Raw genomic sequence first — 19687 nt, 5'->3', positions numbered from 1 at the left:
CATAATAGATACATATGTTAATACAAGTACAGTACAATAGTTTTAAGTATATTCACAGTAAATACTATTACTAAAATCTACCGGCTAGTTCTGACCTTGTTTTCCATCAACACACTTTCATCTCCCAGCAAGTGAAATATAGAGTTAAGTCTTTCCTATCTGTATGTTTAAGTCTAATCCATGGATATTTTACCTTATAGTGTGCCTCAGTCCTGTAAGCGAATGATTCCAAATGTAATGTGTTTCGGTGCGGGGCATGTTTTATTTTTATATCATCTCATCATATCTCTCGTCAAGCCTCATGGGTGACAACCAGCCACTTGGTCTGATCCAACAAAGATCCCAGAGTTATTGGTTCTGTAAGAAACTAATCTCTGATTGATCTAAATATGGGTTTACAAGACTTGTATATTATCACGTTCTTTATTTGCATTTTACTCAGTCACAACTTTTTGTGATTTGGTGTTGGCAAAATTATTTTAAAATAATCTTTAATCAACCAACCACCTCTTAACATCAAATTACTATTTTGATTACTTTCTATCAGGTTTTCCTGTTAATTAACACAACACTGAAACAGCTATTGTTAAGGTTTTAGATATGCTTCAATACAGATGCTGGCAAAACATCAGTCCTAGTGTTATTGGACCTTAGTGTAGTATTTTCTATACAGTATTTTCTGTGTAGTGTTGATCATAGACAAGATAGAACATTTGGTTGGATTTATAGGAATAGTTATCAGTTGCCTCAAATCATGGGCCTACATGCAATAAAATGAGTTTTTTACTTGCCACTGGCAACTGTACCGCATGTTTTTAAAATTACATACTTCTACAGTATGTTAACATTGGAGAGCAATGTCAAATACTCAGTCAATTTATTTAATATAGCCTATAGTTTATGCCATCTTTAAACATACAGAATTCACAAAATAACAGGTTTATTGCTGTTGCCCAGGTTTATTGCTGTTGTTTTTTTAGAAGTAACATGGGCAGGTTTCCATTCATTTATTTCACTGTGTACTGCCTGTGGCTCGCAGCATACATTTTCTCCTCTTTGTGAAGCACAAATAGAGGTGGTGAGTCATGTACTGTATGCTTTTCAAGTGTTTGTCCTATTTCTTTCTATGCTATACAGCAGTGGTGCTCAAAGTGTGGGGTGGTAGGCCCCGCTAGTGGGGAATACAGACATGATCGGTGGGGCCTGATGAACTGGAGGATTTTGGCTTTCTTTCTTGACAATGATCATAGATTTTAAAACAAAATAGCCACACACAAACCTAGGAGTCATAAACAGGCCGATACAATTATGAATCTGACCGGACCAAGATGGCAAATGTAATGTGGAACCAAAATGAAAAAAAAAAGAAAATGACATGTTGTAATTTTGCTGGATTGATGTCAGATGGGGCTTGAAAATTCCCCACTTCCAAAGTGGGGAATGACAGAAAAAAGTCTGAGAACCTTAAAGGCCTACAGCATTGCACTTATTAATGGACAGCCAGAGGCATTGGTCCTTCTGAATGCAGCTGCATTGTTAGACTGTGATTTTAGGTGTGATTGGATGTTGCTTGAGTGTACCATTCCTTGACTGATTGAAGTGTTATCAAGACAGATGAGTACAAAAGTACAAAAAGATATGCAGATTTTAAAATAAGAATAGTGAATTTAGAAATATTTAGCCATTAAATTAAATCGTATAACAACAATTTCCCCCCTCTGTGGCACACCCACTGCACAACTCTTACAGCTGCTAGATTAGGAGACTGTGATTAGATTATGAAGATATTTAATAGCCTATGTTAAAGTCTACATTGCTTGTTTATAATAGCATTAGACAAAGAAAGGTATAGAAAAAGTAAATAAACATGCCTGTTGATAACAATCATTTGATCTGTTACAGGGATATCCAAAGCATATAATTGTTTCCATACATTGCACCTCTTGCTTGTGTAGCGCCCCCTAGCTATCTGGCTGTTAATTGGAGTGCGCTCCCCGAATTCTTACTTACAACTTTTAATATAAGGTTTTAATCAATGCTGTGTGTAAATAGGTAATTAACACTATTTTGAATGTACTAACACAATAATAAAGCTTTTACACTTAATTACACTAATAAAGCATGTACTAGTATTTAAATGTAAGCTAGTATTCAAATAAAGTTAACCAAAAGTAAATCCTGTGTGAATGTACTTAATCTCTTAAACAGACCCTTAGCAATGAGATATGCAATAACCACTTTTAAAAGTCATTGAACCATTAAACTATCAAGCATCAACATTAATTATTCACAAGTCAAACACAAATACGTTTCACTATTTACTTTTCAAATATAGAATGCACACGTTCAAATAGCACCGTAAACAATGCACATAAATCAGTAGGCTACAATGCAAATAACCAAAACCTATAGCCGGCAAAAGCTAACTAAATTGAATGGGTACCCAACCAGTTTTAGGAGTTCGAGGTGCAGGCCTGTATCGAGGCTTGGGTTCGTAGAAGCCAAAATCAAAATGGCTGCTTCGCGCGTGGCGCAACAAAAATAAAACAACTCACAGTCGGGCAAGATGTCCGCTCCCCTTCTTTCACCACGCAGCGTGGGGCTGGTGATACGGATGGGCGACGTCTCTCCTGACGGAGGCTGTAGCTTCAATAAGCGAGGGCGTCCGAGAAAGCCACCAAGACGAGTGGCCGGGCAGGTCTCTCGTTAGCAGTCTCTCAGTCCAGTCGAGCTAAATCTGGCTGACTAGCTCTTTCCACTCGCGGGAATTCCGTGTTGGATTTCACAAGTCTCTCCACGTTAAACACGATAATAAGTCCGGTAACAGTAACGTCAAAGAACAATAGTATACACATAAAAGACTCACGGTCTGTTCATCTACCTGCATATACTAATATTCACTTTATACGTTGTGCTTTTCTAATATGTTCTACTGGCAGCTAGACTGCGCAGCTTCTCACACTCGTGTCTTCTTCTTCTCTCTTTTCGTTCTCCTCCACTCACCCACTTCCTACTCCAACCTGACCTCTCACCCCGGATGCTGATTGGATTCATATCAAAAGGTAAGTAAATTAAACTAACTTATTTATTTATTCTTACAGGTAACCTTATTCTCTTATGTATCACATTTTTAACCTTTTAACAATGACAATAATAACATTATGAATTAGTATTCATTTTAACATTTACATTATGATCATTATGAATTCACATTCCATGTAAATAAACAAACATGAAAATAAACTTATAACCAAAATTCTATAGGGTTACATCCTCCCCTTACTAAACGTCTAGATGTCCTCATCAGACACTAAAACATCTTAACACCTTAACTCTGAATCCTGTTTAAAGTATTAAGCCTTTTAATATGCACTAAAGGAGTTTTTAACCCTTTGCAGACGGCACGCTCTAAAATCGGTACCCCAGTACCGATGACGTTGAGTCTAATAACTCCGCCATACTTCAACTGATTTTATTAATGAAAACTTCCTCATAAACGTCACATCATAGGCTTTACAGTGATATGATTGGTTAAGGGATTTGTGGCGCGAAACTGTTTCACTGCTTGAAGAGAAAACAAGAAGTTGAAACGTCATTCTGCCTGCTGAATCTGAAGGAGCAATGCCAGCTGTCACCATACATCAGACATCATAACGTCGTTTGAAGGACAAACTGGTGGATCAACTGAGGTAAAACAGTCTTTTTATCTGTTGTTATCAATACCTATCCACGTTATTACTTCAAAATCGTTTTTATTTAGCTATTTTACCAGTAATTGCACTGTGAGTGTGTGACCGTATGCGTTCACTTCAGCTCGCGATATTTGCGGGTGTTTTAGCAAACTGTATCTTTAGTAAAATGTTGCCATTTTCTATGATTTTTGGGGGGTAACTATATGTAAAACATGATAAGCCAACTACTACGACTATCACCTTAGATATGTATTAAATTTGAACAAAATAGCCTGTCATGTAATGCTACAGCAACTCATAACGTTAGCTGTAGGTTCTCGCTCCAGAAATATTGTCCACGACGCGTCCTCCTGTCCTGACCAGTGTATTTCAAATTCTCTATCTATATCATCTCATGTGAAGGACACCTGATTGGTAGGCTATTTTATTCCCAAATAAACCAGTTATTTCGTTGTTTTTATTTAGCCATTTTACTAGTAATTGCACCGTGTGTATATGACCATTTGCGTCTGTGTTCACATCAGCTGGTTGCTGGTGTTTTAGCAAACTGTTGTCTTTAGTAAACTGTTACTATTTTCAATGATTTCTTGGGGGATAACATGGAAAACATGGAAAGCTAACTACTAGGACTGTTACTTTAGATATGTATTCAAGTTTGAACGAAATAGCCTGTCAGGTAATACTACAGCAGTCATTACCGTTAGCACGCTAGCTGTACATTTCCAGCTCCAGAAATATTTTTGGTTCGACATGCCCGCGACGCGCCCTCCTGATCAGTTTTGCTCAAATCTATCTATCTATATCACCTCATGTGAAGGACATCTATTGGTAGGCTATTTTATTCTTAAATAAACCAGTTATTTCGTCGAAATATGTACCACATTTTACAGTTATATGCAGCAAAGTTGGCTAGCTTGCTAAATATGATCTGTCAAACTTGAAAGGTGCTAACGTATCCAAACGTTATGATTGTGCCAAGGGTCTAACGCAAGGTTTTCGTTTATTGTCGGCTACTTTTGTATGAGTGCATAACTGAAGACGTGTAGTATAGTGTCATAACTATTGCTTAGGTCGTAGAGTATAGTGGCGATACTTGCAACTAACGTTAACATGTTGTGAACTGAAGTGGGTATTTTCTTTACTCCACGTCGAGACACAATATTTCGTCTTTACGCTGCCAGGAAATAACACGGTGTGTGTGTGTGTGTGTGTGCATACATGCGCTCTCTAGATGGTTTCTGTCGTATATTTTCCTGCTCAAGTTGTCTTATATCGGTATTGGTTTGCAAGCTGGTCTATAATGTTTAGTCAAGGATTTAATACTAACTTGCTTCAAGTGAGTTCACAGGCTAATGTTATTTCTCCAAATCATCAGTCAGCCTTCCAGGCAGTGACCGTGTCTGTAGTGAAAAAGGACATAGTTAGAGGTGACTCAGATTGTATTGTAAGTTATTTACAGGCTTTTTTTTTTCTCCTCATTATTTTAGATGGAGGGGGAGAAGAGCCAGTATGCACGGTTGATGGAGTCTCTCTGGAGACAACTGACTGCTGAGGAGCTCCAGGTCATCGGTGAGCATCAACTACAGGATCATGAAGGGATGGACACTGCAGAGGAGGAGTACCTAGATAGCCAGCTACTGAGTGAAGAGGATGTGGAAGAAGAGGAGAGTGATCTCCCATCATCCTCAGCTGGGTAACTATGTTTGTGTGTGTGTTATTTCTCCAAATCATCAGTTAGCCTTCCAGTGACCGTGTCTTTAGTGAAAAAGGACATAGTTAGAGTTGACTCAGATTGTATTGTAACAACCAAGTAAGTTATTTACAGACTTATCTTTTTTTCTCCTCATAAATTTTAGATGGAGGGGGAGAAGAGCCCGTATGCATGGTTGATGGAGTCTCTCAGGGAAAGGAGACAACTGACCGTTGAGGAGCTCCAGGTCATCGGTGAGCATCAACTACAGAATCATGCAGGGATGGACATGGAGGAGTACCTGGATAGCCAGCTACTGGGTGAAGAGGATGTGGAAGAAGAGGAGTAGGAGGGGAGTGATCTCCCATCATCCTCAGCTGAGTAACAATGTTTGTGTTTGTGTGCACACGCGCGTGCGCAACTGCGCATGTGCACATTTTTTATTGTTACAAGGGCATTACTTGTTATAATAATGACAGGAATAGTGGTAACAGTTTCATTACATTTACATTTCTACTAATTAACATTCTTATGACAATCTATTTTGGTTTTGGTTAGCCATTCCCTGACAGGCCCATGTCAGGTAGAAAGCGTAGACGCTTGTTACAGTGTTGTCTTCTTACTCTTGTAGTTCTAGTAGTTACTGCTTGTTTGTTTTAGTGTTATACCTGGGTTCCTAAAGATTTCATATAGGCCTAATTGATCAATTTTAAAATAAAATGGAAAACATTTTTTCCATTAGAAAACTTGTGTCAGTGTCTTTTCTCTATTCTTGTTTTTGTAACAGAATGATACACAGAGAGAACCATTCTCCATCAGCTAGTCTTTACTTCACCTTTAGTCTTTCCTCACTCACAAAGGTTATTGGCTCTTAAGGCAAGGTAAAACATGCCACATTTAGCTATACAACTGAGATGGTTAAATACACTTATTTTACTACATGACCAATATATCTGTGTATTTTGGAGTTGAATTTTAAATCGGGGAATGAAAGCATTCTACTTTTTAAAAATTCTACTCGTCACTTCAACTTGCAGTTATGAGTAAATTGATCATAACTTTTGAACCAAAGGTAATGAATTGATTCTGTTTCTTTCACTGAAGAGAGCACAACATTGTCTATATCTCACACACTATATCTGTGATAGCTATTAGGTAAAACATAAGATTTATCTTGACAAATATATGTTTTTGTGTTTTTTAAGGTTGAATTTTGAAGGTCTTGTTTAAAAACAATGTATGTTACACTTAAACTTATTAACCATGATGTATACCATTTTAAAGGGCTAGTTCTTCTGATCACAATGATGGGTATATTATATCTCTAGCATCTAGCATATCCACACAACAAGCCTTTTTGTGTCACGGGGGCATCAGTATGAAAAAAACGGAATGTTTTGTGCCATCTGCAAAGGTCCAATAAATGTGTCATAACATTTGAACAAAAGGTGACAGATTGGTTCTGTTTTTTTCAGTGAATAGAGGACAAAATTGTGAATCTCCAATATACTCTAGGTTTTTCTCTACCTACAACACAAATTGGGGAAAAAATGAGATTAATCTTGACTAATTGCTATTTTCGTGTTTTTTGGGGTTGAATTTTAAAGATATATTTTAAAAATATGTATGTTCTCTTAAAAGTTATTAGCTATATTTTATACCATTTGAAAGCCCTATTTCTCCTGATTACAGTGGTGGGTATATTGTATCTCTGCCATGTAGCATAATCACACAATACACCTTTTTGTGCCATGAGGCCATTGAGTATGAAAAAATGGAATGTTCAGTGCAGTCTGCAAAGGGTTAACCTAACTTAGTTTTTACCTAACTTAACCCTTTAGGCGCCAGAGGTTTTTTCCAAAAACATTCAATTTTGACATATTAATTTCAAAAGGCTTTAACTTAAAAGTGATAAGAGATAGAGACTTTCTGTAAATTAGAGAAATATTAAGGATGACCCAAAGTTTATGTAGGGATTAAATGTATCCAACTAATTTGCATATTATGACGTCATAATGATGTCATATGATGGCGGCCATCTTGATTTTTGCATTTTTATGATTTTTTAAAAATATTATTATAAAAATATTAATATTATTATTAATAATATTTTTGCTGACAGACATACACAACACCAGGACATGAAAACACAAAAAGAACAAACATTGTACCATACTGAATGGTCAGGGAAATAGTAAATCATCATAGGCTACTAATAGCAAGATGATGGGAATGATGATGATGCTGCGAATTTATGTAGCAGGCCTTTTGCCATAGAGATAATGAATCCCTGTTCATACAGGTGATACTTCTTGTAGTGTTTCATGGTGTGGTACCTCTAATTGCAGGGCACAACACAAAGGCCCACCACACACTGCTTACACCTGTATTTTGTCTGACTGTGGCCTTTAGATCTGCCACTTTGAGTTTTTTTTTATTATTATTATTTTTCTTTTTTAGTTGACAGACATTCACATCACAAGGACATGTACACACAAAAAGAACACACATTGTGCCATACTAAATGGTCAGGGAAATAGTAAATCAATAGTGTAATAAATAATAAATGGAAAGATGATGGGAATGCAAATTTCTGTAGCAGGCTTTTTATTGTAAATATAATGAATCCCTATTCATCCAGGTGACACTTCTTGTAGTGTTTCATGGTACTTCTCATTGCATGGCATAACATAACACCCCACCCCACAGTGCCCACCTGTTGCCTATTGTGTCTGATGACAGCCTGTAAGTAAGGTCTGCCACGCGCGCCTCCCGAGTGGAGTGAGTCAGCATGGCTGTTCTTTCTCATTCTCCTTGCGACTGCCTACACTGCTGCTACGTTTCCCCAAGCTATCCTATGGACACTTCGGCCTCGTCTAACACATCTATTGATATTAGACAAAGGCTTCACTACATTACCGTCCTCCTCCGATTATGGAGAGGCACACGGTCACTGTCGAGGGAGCATATGGCTAGCGGGATATATATATAAAACACATATTGCCCCGGCCATAAGCTTTCGTTCTCCACACAACTAACACGTAATGAGGGTCTGCTAACTGTTTCACGATATGCCTACTTCTCATTGCAAGGCATACCATAAAAAAAATAAACCCACACTGCCTACCTGTTGCCTATTTTGTCTGACGGCACGCTGGATCTGCCACGCGCGCCTCCCGAGTGGAGTGGCTTTCGTTCTCATTCTCATTGCGACTATACTGCTGCTACGTTGCCCCACAGTTCTGCTATGGACACTTCGACCTTGTAAACACATCTATTGATATTAGACAAAGGCTCCACTACATTACTGTCCTCCTCCGATTATGGAGAGGCACGGTCACTGTCGAGGGAGCATGGCTAGCGTGATATAAAAAAACAAACAAACAAAAAACACATTGCCCCGGCCATAAGCTTTCGTTCTCCACACAACTAACACGTAATGAGGGTCTGCTAACTGTTTCACGATATGCCTACTTCTCATTGCAAGGCATAACATAACAAAATCAACCCACACTGCCTACCTGTTGCCTATTTTGTCTGACGGCACGCTAGATCTGCCACGCGCGCCTCCCGAGTGGAGTGGCTTTTCGTTCTCATTCTCATTACGACTATACTGCTGCTAAGTTGCTCCACAGTTCTCCTATGGACACTTCGACCTCCATACCGACATACCCAATAGTGTTAGACAAATTCTCCATCACGTTACTTGTCCTCGCAATTATGGAGAGGCACAATGAAAACGAAAGGGCAAAATGGCTAGCACGATAACATGGCAGAGCCCCGACCATTACTGTCGTTCTCTACACAAATAACACGTCTGATGAGGGTCTTCTAACTTCCCTATGAACACCTAGACCCATGAAATAATGTTCCTAACACTGACATTGGGCAAAGGATCCACGTTTGTGCTTGTGTAGGACTTATCTCTCACTTTGTCCAGCTTCAGCATTGCTAGGCGGAGACGCGTGTGAATAAACAAATCCCCGTCATCTTCTGAAGGCAGATATTTCCCTTCAGAATCACTGTCAGCGAACAGAAGACCCAACACTTCATTCCTGGTAAACTTTTTCCATGTGTTTAGACGATTATCTAATGCTAATACTCGTTTACGTTCACAATACCGCTCTAATACAATGGCTCACACGCAAGCTAGCTCAGCTGATATTTCGCATTGGTTTAAAGTGCCCTTGCTCGAATATTTTGTATAGAAGCATGACGTAATTCTGAGTCGGGGACGTAGTATGACATGTCTGCCAACTAGTGGCAGGGAGTTTGAACGAAATTTGACACCCTATTTGACAAAATCGGCCGTTTTATCCAGTACCGCATCTTGTCGACTTAAGTCGACGGTGGCGCTTAAAGGGTTAATGATAATGCCTCTATGAACTATTGTTATTGGTTCCTCACTGGCTTTACCAGGCTCATCATAAGTAAGTCTCAGAACTGGTTTTACTTGTCTTTTCTCTGTTGTTCTTGGTCTAAGTATTCTATCTACTCTTGGTTTGGAGCTCAGTCTCTCTTTTGGTGCACAGACAGGGGTTCTCGCAACATCCAGGTCTGCTTCAGAGTCAGAGCATTCCGTATCTGTGACTTCATGACTTTCCGCTTCATTTCTGTCTGGTTCACACTCCACGGCTGGAAGATCAGGACTGGGGTCTCTGCCATCTTCATCACCGGAGCTCTCAGGAATCCTATCAGAGACTTCTTTTCTTTCCAGAAGGCGGTCCACATACTCTCTGTACGGCCTGTGTGGTCGGTCATACTCCACATCAGATGAATCCGTTGTCTCTTGGACCTCTTCAGGTTGTGTTGTCATCTTCGGTCTTGGTTTCCTTCTTGTTGACCGGGTTCTCGGTCTCGCAGGGGCTTCATCACATGCTTGATCCTCTGGCATTCTCACTGCATGTCCAATAGGTAGCAGGTGATCGCGATGGATGGTTCTAACATTTCTGCCTCCCTCAGGCCTCACACGGTAAACAGGCAAGTTTGGCAGTTTTCCCACAACCACATGAGGCAGTGAACTCCATCGGCTCTCAAGCTTGTGCTTCCCTTTTAGTCCTAAGTTTCTCAGCAGAACCCGATCTCCCTCTTGTATGTTCTGGAAACTAACTTTCTTGTCATAGGCTCTCTTGTTGCGTAGGTGGACCTTGTCTGCTGCTTGACTCGCCAGCTGGTAAGCCCTTTGCAGGTCACGCTTCAAGTTTGCCACATACTGAAAGTGGTTGGCGTCCTCATTCCCATCATTTGATGTTCTGAAGCACAGGTCTACTGGGAGTCTTGCCTCTCGGCCGAACATCAACAAATAGGGAGAGTATCCCGTGGCGTCACTCTTGGTACTATTGTACGCATGTACTAAGGATGCTACATGCCGACTCCAGGACCTCTTCTTTTCTTGGCCAAGAGTAGCCAGCATCGAGAGCAGGGTCCGGTTGAAACGCTCTGGCTGGGGATCCCCTTGGGGATGATACGGAGTCGTTCGAGATTTCCGTATGCCCAGAATGGTCAGAAGCTCTCTTATCAACCGAGACTCAAAATCTCTGCCCTGATCTGAGTGAATCCTTGTGGGCAGCCCGTAGTGTACAAAATACTTCTCGACCAGGATCTTTGCCACGGTCAAGGCTTTCTGATTCCTGGCAGGGAAAGCCTGAGCGTATCTGGTAAAGTGGTCTGTCACAATCAGTACATTACTTATGCCACTGCTATCTGGTTCCATTGACAAAAAGTCAATGCACACAAGGTCCATTGGACCACTGCTGACAATTTGATGTAGGGGAGCAGCTTTCTTGCACGGTGTTTTGCGGGTAATGCACAGTCCACAATTTCTGACATATTCCTCCACATCATTCGCCATCTTCGGCCAGTAGAATCTAGCTCTTAGGAGGTCAGTGACTCTTTCTACTCCTAAGTGGCCCATGTCATCATGTAAAGAGTGCAACACCAACTCTCTGTATTCCGCAGGCAATACAAGCTGTAGTGCCTCCTCTGCAGCTTTCTTACTCGCTCGATACAAGAGTCCATCTTTCATAACTAGTCTGCCTACCTCCCTCTTCATCAACAGCATCTCAGGATCTAACTTCTTGTTACTAGGCCAAACCCCCTGCTTTACAGCCTCAATCACAAGCCTGATCACAGAATCATTCCCCTGAGCTTCAATCAGATCAGCCTTTGACAGTTGCTCCAGAGAGCTTAAGCGTAGCTGCGATGGAAAGGCATACACATCAGGGATACATGATGGTGAAGCTCCTAACTGTTCAACATATCCGGAGAACACATCAACTTGCACCCTTTTGCAAATGGATTTCACAACATTCTGTGACATACTATCCCATTCACCACACTCGGTGACATCAGCTATGTTACGAGACAACAAGTCAGCATCTATGTTGGCTTTTCCGGGCCTGTACTGTACATCAAAATCATATGTGGCCAAAGCAGCAAGCCACCGATGACCGGTCGCATTGAGCTTAGCAGTAGACAACACGTATGTCAAGGGATTATTATCAGTGCGCACCGTAAACCTGGCTCCGTAAAGATAATCATGAAATTTATCTACCACTGCCCATTTTAGAGCAAGGAACTCTAACTGATGGACAGGATAACGCTGTTCTGGCGAGCTCAATTTCCTACTGGCGAATGCCACAGGTCTTAATCCTTCCGGATATTCCTGGTACAGAACAGCGCCAAGCCCTTTGAAGCTGGCATCGGTGTGCATCACATACGGCTTATTGGCATCCGCGAAGACCAACACAGGTGCATTGATCAGACACTGGATAATGCGCTTGAAAGCATCGGTACAGGACTGGTCCCATCTTTCATTGAATGGTTCAGATTCTTTCAAGTAGGTCTTTGTCTTGTCCAGGTCTTTTTTCTTTCCACGCTGTGTGGGCGCATAGCCTTTTGTCAGTTCAGTGAGTGGCCTGACTATGGAAGAGTAATTCGCAATGAAGCGTCGGTAATACCCACAGAACCCAAGGAAAGATCTCAATGACTTTAGGTCTGTGGGTCTAGGCCACTTAGCGACTGCCTCTATTTTGTCAGGGTCAGTGGCAACGCCATTGGCAGACACAATGTGGCCCACATATTTGACACGTGGTTGGCAAAATTGACATTTGTCCATTGACAGTTTCAGGCCTACCTCCTCAAGTCTGTCTAACACCCGCAGGAGGCGCTCTTCATGCTCTTCTAGCGAACGTCCAAAGACAATGAGATCATCTAAGTACACCAACACCTGAAGGAGATTCATGTCGCCCACAGCTTTCTCCATTAGTCTTTGGAACGTCGCAGGTGCTCCAGTAATGCCTTGTGGCATTCTTTCGAATTGGAAAAATCCAAGAGGACAGATGAAGGCGGTTTTCTCCTTGTCTTCATCCGCCATTGCAATCTGGTAATAACCGCTCCGTAAATCTAGAACGGAAAACCACTTACTCCCAGACAAGCAATCTAATGCGTCATCTATGCGCGGAGTAGTGTGTTGGTCGGGAAGAGTACGGCTATTCAGTGTCCTGTAATCAATACACATCCTAACACGCCCGTTCTTCTTTCTGGCTACTACAATAGGAGATGCATACTGACTACGCGACTCTTTAATAATTCCAGCTTTCAATAACTCTTGCAAATGCTTACGAACGTCGTCAATGTCAGCTGGAGCTAGACGTCTTGAACGTTCCCTGAATGGCCTCGGATCCGTCAACCGGATATGATGTTCTACGTCTTGGGCCAGGCCAACATCCCATTCATGCAAAGAGAACACACTAGCTCTCTCACACAGCTTTTGGCGCAAGCGCTCTTTCCACTGATGAGGTATAGGCGAATCACCAAACTGAATCAACTTGGGATCTAACTTGGTTGGAACATTCAGTGACGCTGTGTCTGTCTTTGGGGAGGGCACCACTGGATCAGCATGACATAGCTGCCCTAACACAGTCCCCACTGGGATAACCGTGTCTCTCAGTGACTCATTCTGTATCAGAACAGTTAAGTGGTCAACATCTACAGCTCTGGCAGGTACAACCATAGGCTGTAGCAGTACCCCAGACGGTAAAGGAACAGTAGTGGAGGCCTCTACCATCAGCATGTCTCGATCCAAAGGTGTCTTCAACTCTACTTCGCAGATAGCACAACACTCGCCACCAGGAGACAAGGTAAGGGAACCCGGACCCATCCATCTCACGCATCCCACTTCATCCTCTTCTCCCTCAGCGGTTGACTGGTTTGCAGGCAAGACGGAGTCCTTTGATTTTATGCCGAGTGTCTGTGCTATGTCCACTCCTGCAGTATCTTTGCACAGTTTAGCCAACCTCTGAAACAGATTGGCGTTGGTGCCTAAGATTACAGAAATCTGCTCAGGACTTTGAGGACTTGGACAAATCAAAGCCAAGACAGAATTGGTCTCATTCGTGCCTGTGACTTTCTCTGGAAACTCCATATCCACCACTACATATCCAAGGTAGGGATAACTCGAGTCACTCAACCCCCATATCGCCAACCCGGACACTGGTTGGATCGGGACATCAGGTAAGTAACGCTTGTACCAAGGCTCAAAGATAATGGTGACTTGTGAGCCACTATCAAGAAGCGCGTCACACTGTTGGCCATTTATCTTTACAGGAACGATTGAGGAAGGGCCAATCAACCCCTGTGGAATATCTCTTTTCAGTGTGACCACCTCACTTTTCTTAGCAGCACACACAGTGCTACCGCTTTGTGTTCCCTGAGAAGATACTTCACCCTGTTTAGCTCTTCTAAGAGACCGTATCAACTTCTGAATAACTTTAGTCTGATTCTCTGTGTTTCTACATTTTGCAGAAAAGTGTCCATTTTCGCCACAGCGATAACAGAAGTTTCCATCTGAGTCGCTTGTTTGTTGTCTGGTTTCACTCTGTGCAGGTCTAGCTGGTTCCACTCTCAACGCTGCAGCAGGGGCATCAGACACTTTTGACTGTTTCGCTGTCATCTGATTTTGCAACTTTTTCAATTGTTTTTTCAATGCAGCTACTTCAGTATCAGCACATGTCTCAGGAGTGGGCACTTTTATCAATGACTCTGATTCCTTGCTATCGGCAACTGTGTGGCAAGATTGGGTTGCCATAGAAGCAAACATGGACTTAAGTTCTTTCATTTCTGATTTTAAAGCCTGAATATCCAACTGTCTACTATCCATATCAGCGTTTGCATGGACTCGCTGCACAGATGAATTCAGTTTCATTCTGGAAGACTCATATTCTTCTTCATTGCGGATCTCACTCAAAAGCTCCAGAAAGGATGGTGGGCTTTCCTTCCGTTCTCTAAGCTTAAGCTGAACCAACATCATGTCTGAGTGAACAGCACCTCTAAGCAGCTGTTCGACTCGAGCACGATTTGCACGGTCAAGGGGAAGACCTCCACGACGAACCACTTTGGTCAAAGAAAGTTCTAATCGCCTTAAATAATCAGACAGTTTCTCCTTCGGTTGCTGTTGTAGCAGCCGAAAAGCAAAATACAGATCTTCACCTGTCTCCGCAGATCCAAAAGCACTTTCGATGGCCTCTAGACATTGAGCCGGACTAACATCACGGTCAGCGGTCCGTACAGCCTTTACCACCGCTAATGCAGGACCCTTAAGACTCTCCATTATGCGCCGCCTCTTCTCCTTAGAAGAGCAATCACTCTCCTCTACCATAAGGCGTGCATGCTCGAGCCAATGCTCAAACGACTCTTCCCCAGTTGGGGTCGGCAACGTTCCCGAGAAAAGCCGCAAACGACGATAACTACTATTTTCACCTGACGGTTTCTCCATCTTTACTAGTAAGTCACTCACCGCACGAATAATAGACTCAGCCGAGCTACCATTTCCAGCATTCCCTAACAAATTCTCCAATGGGCTCTGAGGATTCTCATTCAACCCAGAACTCTCAGATAACACAGGACCATCAGACACCATCACAATCTGCCACGTGGCTGTTCCACCACTAGGCAACACTTCAGAGGGAACCTTACCAGGCTCTACCTTCTCTTTGCACTCACATAGAACAGTTATACGGTTCAGCTTTTCGTTGAATGCGCGCCCTCTCACACGCACTCGACCCAACACTTTGATGGTTTCCATGGTTTCTTCAATCTGTGAGATCTCTAGTCCTTCTGGAACAAGCACCATGAGGGTATGAGCCTCATCCAATCCCTCTCCACGGCACCATGCTTGGAGCTCTTTTACTAATGCTGTGTGTCTACTCTGAGCCATGTTCAAATAGGATTGTATTTTACTATTCACGAAGCTGAGTTGCTATTTTCTTTAAGTGACTAATAAAATGCTAAAGAATTAAATTGTCTGCTAATTAGAAATGACTAATTACCTAATTAAGCATTAATTAAACCCATCCCGGACGAGCCCCCATTTTATGTAGCGCCCCCTAGCTATCTGGCTGTTAATTGGAGTGCGCTCCCCGAATTCTTACTTACAACTTTTAATATAAGGTTTTAATCAATGCTGTGTGTAAATAGGTAATTAACACTATTTTGAATGTACTAACACAATAATAAAGCTTTTACACTTAATTACACTAATAAAGCATGTACTAGTATTTAAATGTAAGCTAGTATTCAAATAAAGTTAACCAAAAGTAAATCCTGTGTGAATGTACTTAATCTCTTAAACAGACCCTTAGCAATGAGATATGCAATAACCACTTTTAAAAGTCATTGAACCATTAAACTATCAAGCATCAACATTAATTATTCACAAGTCAAACACAAATACGTTTCACTATTTACTTTTCAAATATAGAATGCACACGTTCAAATAGCACCGTAAACAATGCACATAAATCAGTAGGCTACAATGCAAATAACCAAAACCTATAGCCGGCAAAAGCTAACTAAATTGAATGGGTACCCAACCAGTTTTAGGAGTTCGAGGTGCAGGCCTGTATCGAGGCTTGGGTTCGTAGAAGCCAAAATCAAAATGGCTGCTTCGCGCGTGGCGCAACAAAAATAAAACAACTCACAGTCGGGCAAGATGTCCGCTCCCCTTCTTTCACCAAGCGGGTAAAAGTTAGCAGCGGGTTTGATATTCGCTGGATATTCGTTTTTGAAAGACATTTTCTCATTCTGATTGCTGACATTATCTCATTCTGATTGCTGTAGTAGTTGCCAATGGTAGTCTGCTACTTACTACAGGTAAAGTTTTGCTGATATCTGACATTATGGTGAAACAGTACACATTTAAAGTTTTATAATAGGCACCAAAAATTAGCAAAAATATATTTTCTCATTCTGATTGCTGTAGTAGTTGCCAATGGTAGTCTGCTACTTACTACAGGTGAGGTTTTGCTGATATCTGACATTATGGTGACACAATACGCATTTAAATGTTTAAAATAAGCACCAAAAATCAATACATATATATTTTCTCATTCTGATTGCTGTAGTCGTTGCCAATGGTAGTCTGCTACTTACTACAGGTGAGGTTTTACTGATACCTGCCATTGTGGTGACACAGTACACATTTAAATGTTTAAAATATGCACCAAAAATCAAGAAATATAAAAAATGCACCAAAAATCAATGAATATATATTTTCTCATTCTTATTGCTGTAGTAGTTGCCAATGGTAGTCTGCTACTTACTACAGGTGAGGTTTTGCTGATACCTGCCATTGTGGTGACACAGTACGCATTTAAATGTTTAAAATATGCACCAAAAATCAATAAATATATATTTTCTCATTCTGATTGCTGTAGTAGCCATTGGTAGTCTGCTACTTACTACAGGTGAGGCTTTGCTGATACCTGCCATTATGGTGAAACAGTATGCATTTAAATGATTAAAATATTCATCATAAATCAACGAAAAGCTATTTTCCCATTCTGATTGCTGTAGTAGTTGCCAGTGGTAGTCTGCTACTTACTACAGGTCAAGTTTTGCTGATATCTGACATTATGGTGAAACAGTACGCATTTAAAGGAACACGCCACCCCCAGGTGAAATTGGGTCACTCCCCGCAGTCCCTAGAGTTGGATAAGTGAGCCAAAGCGTTTTGTAGCCGACCCAGCCACTGTCCTAATCTAGAAACGCCCCGTTAGCCTTATCTTAGCATAGTCGCTGTATTCCAAAGTGTCCGGTTAGCATGTCGTTGCAAAAGTGAATCAAATAGCTCAAGATTTTTTATAAGTATTTCTCGTAACCTGTACATTCACATCGAGTGCAAATACCAATGCAAATTCACACGAAGGTATTTACTAGACCAATTTAGATGTGGAACTATTTTCGGGCATTGCACCGTCAAAGCACAGCTGCCAGGCGCAAAGACACCACTAGCATCTGAAAACCCTCAACTTCCGTCAATACACTAACGTGACTACAAAGTTTTCCGCTACTAGGCAGTGACAGGTGGGCTTTTTCTAAGACACCACACAGCACCGCAGCTTCAATACACCATAACTATAACCATGTAGTTGCAGTAAGAGAAGAAGTTGCAGTAAGGTTGTTAGTTACATTAAAATTATTTTAACATCTATTGAGGAAAATGATTATTTGCTGCGCTGCGATAACTGCTTTGAAGGGCTGCGATAACAAGCAGAGGACTACACGAACATAATGTTTCACAGAATTCCAAAACCATTGGAACAAAGAAATCTTTTGCTTGCTGCCCTCGGCATTCCTGCAAAAACACCAGTGGATAAAATCAATCGATATTGTGTTTGCAATGAGCATAATTTTCTAACCGGAGGACTACGAATAGAAAATGCAGTAGCCTATGCTACGAGAAAGATGCTGTTACATCTGAAGGATACAGCCGTCCCATACATTTTCAGTACAGAGGCAGAACAGTGTTCATCATCCGTGCCTGTAAGTAGCCTATAATTTCTATCCTTCTGTAGCGCCGAGGCTATCGCCCCCCTGGACTGCTCTGTTTGTTTCCCCTGTGTCTCCTGTTTTCCCGGTCTGTGCGCGCGCGTGTGTGTGTGTGTCTGTGTCTCCCTCTCCTTCCTGTGTCATAGAATGTGTCAATCAGTTCTGATGATTGGGGGGAATATTTAGGGGATCAGATAGGCTAGTTATTGATAGGGGAGGGATTAGAATAAGGGTTCTAGACGTTTACTAAGTTTTATCAGAGTTGAAGTGAATTACGTGCGAGTGAGTTGTGTAGAGTGATTGACGAGCGATTGGCGTGATTTAGCAGTGAGTTTGTTGTTTTTGAGTGGACACCTCCTGCTGCCCTCAATGTGTTAGTCTGTACAATTTATTAGCAAGAATAAATTACCGGAGTTTGAAACGACATCCCCTGTCTCCTAACCTCTCCTCGGCGCTACACTTCCTTAGGTTATACACAAAGCCATCGATAGATATCGATGGCTTTGATTATACATTGCTAACGTATTGACGGAAGTTGAGGGTTTTCAGATGCTGGTGGTGTCTTTGCGCCTGGCAGCTGTGCTTTGACAGTGCAATGCCCGAAAATAGTTCCACATCTAAATTGGTCTAGTAAATACCTTCGTGTGAATTTGCATTGGTATTTGCACTCGATGTGAATGTACAAGTTACGAGAAATACTTATAAAAAATCTTGAGTTATTTGATTCACTTTTGCAACGACATGCTAACCGGACACTTTGGAATACAGCGACTATGCTAAGATAAGGCTAACGGGGCGTTTCTAGATTAGGACAGTGGCTGGGTCGGCTACAAAACGCTTTGGCTCACTCATCCAACTCTAGGGACTGCGGGGAGTGACTCAATTTCACCTGGGGGTGGCGTGTTCCTTTAAATGTTTAAAATATGCACCAAAAATCAATAAATATATATTTTCTCATTCTGATTGCTGTAGTAGTTGCCAATGGTAGTCTGCTACTTACTACAGGTCAAGTTTTGCTGATATCTGACATTATGGTGAAACAGTACACATTTAAAGTTTTATAATAGGCACCAACAATTTTCAAAAATATGTTTTCTCATTCTGATTGCTGTAGTAGTTGCCAATAGTAGTCTGCTACTTACTACAGGTGAGGTTTTGCTGATACCTGCCATTGTGGTGACACAGTACGCTTTTAAATGTTTCAAATATGCACCAAAAATCAATGAAAATATATTTGCTCATTCTAATTGCTGTAGTAGTTGCCATTGGTAGTCTGCTACTTACTACAGGTGAGGTTTTGCTGATACCTGCCATTGTGGTGACACAGTATGCATTTAAATGTTTAAAATATTCACCATAAATCAACAAAAAGCTATTTTCTCATTCTGATTGCTGTAGTCTGCTACTTACTACTACTATCAAAGAGTAATACGTGTGTACCAACACAGTTGCATGTAACAGCTGCACTGCTACACGT

The 19687-nt window shown here is 41.3% G+C and overlaps 1 long non-coding RNA gene across 1 annotated transcript; it reads left to right on the top strand.

The window, feature by feature from the left end:
- The first annotated feature begins 3597 nt into the window (after positions 1-3597).
- Positions 3598-5868, top strand: LOC134079608 (uncharacterized). Its single transcript, XR_009939095.1, has 3 exons — positions 3598-3689; positions 5180-5385; positions 5549-5868. It is a non-coding gene; the product is annotated as an uncharacterized LOC134079608 (long non-coding RNA).
- Positions 5869-19687: the final 13819 nt, after the last annotated feature.

This window comes from Sardina pilchardus, chromosome 5, assembly GCF_963854185.1.
Source record: "Sardina pilchardus chromosome 5, fSarPil1.1, whole genome shotgun sequence".
Taxonomy (NCBI): domain Eukaryota; kingdom Metazoa; phylum Chordata; class Actinopteri; order Clupeiformes; family Clupeidae; genus Sardina; species Sardina pilchardus.
The sequence above is the reverse complement of the archived record's forward strand: the minus strand, read 5'-3'. Positions and strand labels throughout refer to the sequence as shown.